The sequence below is a fragment of the Octodon degus genome, unplaced genomic scaffold (assembly GCF_000260255.1).
Source record: "Octodon degus isolate 3935 unplaced genomic scaffold, OctDeg1.0 scaffold00106, whole genome shotgun sequence".
NCBI classification, from domain to species: Eukaryota; Metazoa; Chordata; class Mammalia; order Rodentia; family Octodontidae; genus Octodon; species Octodon degus.
The window spans coordinates 5,424,725-5,426,824 of record NW_004524682.1 but is presented as its reverse complement, the minus strand read 5'-3'; the positions used below and the strand labels follow the sequence as shown (position 1 = coordinate 5,426,824).

The following is a 2,100-nucleotide window of genomic DNA, read 5'->3' as shown; positions in this document are numbered from 1 at the left end:
AGGAGGAGGAAGAAGAAGAAGAAGAAGAAGAAGAAGAAGAAGAAGAAGAAGAAGAAGAAGAAGAAGAAGAAGAAGAAGAATTGGAGAGTAAGAGTATTTTGTATCTAATATGGTTAAACTTATTTCAGGTTTTTTTTCTCTCTATGACCATGTTCTCAATCAATTTTCCTAGGAATCTGACATGACCTTGAATTTCTTAGATGCAGATCATGGTTTCTCATGTTGCACTGTTATAGTCACAGCGAGTTACACCACAGACCATACCTGAAGATATTAGATTTTTCTGTCTTCCAAGTCAGCACCTAGGTGCTTATTCTCAGTTACCTAACGCAGCAGCTCACATAAATGGTGCAAAGAATGGGGTGGAAAAGTTATAATTAAAGTTATACAACTTAGAGTTGTAGTCCCCAAAATAAAAAAATGAGAAAATTTTGTTCTAACATACTAAGGATCAGAAAAAATGACTTTCTTAAGTCACTTTTCCTTCATTGCTAGAACTAATGATGGAAAGGTTGGTTTAGCTCACACTTTGTAGAGGTTTCAGTCCATGCTTGGTTGGCTCCAAGGCAGAGCAGCACATGGCAGAGGGCAGCTGATCATGGCGGCAGGGAACAGCAAAGTACAAAAGAAGGAGCAGCACCTGCAGAGAGTAATTCTCTTTCCCTTCCTTATATTGCATTCAGGCTGTCAGCCCCGGTGTGGGTGCAGCACTCACATCCATAATCTCAGTGACACTCACACCTGTAGTCCCAGTTTTGGATCATGGATTAATCACAAACTCTAGAAGTCTGCCCCATGCCTACATGATGCTTTGGGGGGACAACTAGACACAAACCATAGCAAAGAAGGAAATAGGAAGTCACACAGGGTATGACTTACATGGAGAAGCAGATTGTAAGCCTCAGTACGAATTGTTTCATGTTACAAGTCACATCTGTTGCTTAGTAGATCCTACCCTTGGTTATATATCAATAACTTGGAAAACATCAGTATCTCACAAAAATGAAATTCCATGAAAGATGATACAAGGCTGATACAGACTAACAAGACATATTGCCATTAATCTTCCTTTAATCCCCTCCTAACTTGGAATGCACTTATCCTAGCATACCTATTTATGTTTTTTTTGTTTTTTCTAAAATAAGACAATCCTTTGAAGTGGGGAGAGAGAGTAAAAGAGAGAGATGGCTTTGAACAAGTAGGAAATACTTATAAGGGAAATACTATCCCATAATTCTTGACACTTTCTGAAAGAGTTTTGGAATACTTCTTTTGTATCTTTAGTTGTCCTATTGTGGCTGCCTCAATATCCTGAATCAATTACAAATGCTTACTTTTCATGGTTATGTTCATATTAGCGAAGAGCCAGAGGTCACATGATGACAGATCTAGTGAATAATGTGGATGAGGACAGACAGTAGCCTGCTTTTCTGCTGGAAGGCACTCAGCAGCCGGGCATTTTGCATATTTTTGCCCGCATTACATAAAGGAACTAACAAAAGAGGACTTCCAACCTGCTTCAGAAAGAGGTAGGAATGATGGATATAGGCATTCAAAGTGAAGGAGAGTATTTTGATTGGGATTAAGGGCAGTGTGTCTTGTCTACTACTCTAATCTTTTTTTTTTTTTTAAATTAAGCATTCCTTGAATCTTTTGTTCGTACCTTGTGTTACTTAAGAAACTAGGTCTGCTTCTCTGCTATGTCTTGAGAGTTTAATGTTAATCAGAATTATTTTTGTTCTACACAGACCCCATTAGTAAAGTCATATAAATACATTTTTAGTTAATGAAAATCTCAAAAGAAAGCCCATTATACAGGTGGCCCTGGTTTGGTATCCAGTAGAAATGTTTAATTATTATTTGTTCACTTTTTACCTGAAGAGTTGCAATATTTTTCTCTGATATTCTTTAGCATTGTAAATGAAATGCCCTTTTGCAACACATTTATGTTACACCAGTTTTTATAACTTTAGAAATTTCCAAAGTATCGCTCTTTACATTGGGACTCTGTGTCCAGAAGAAGGAAGGCTCATCTGAAAGATAAGTAAAATAGACCTAAAAACAAGATGTATAAATTGCTAGTAGCTCCATGACCCCTTA

The 2,100-nt window shown here is 37.3% G+C and overlaps 1 pseudogene; it reads left to right on the top strand.

Moving 5' to 3' along the window:
• The window catches only part of LOC101586685, a 10,005-nt pseudogene extending 8,625 nt beyond the window's left edge, over nucleotides 1-1,380 (top strand).
• Nucleotides 1,381-2,100: the final 720 nt, after the last annotated feature.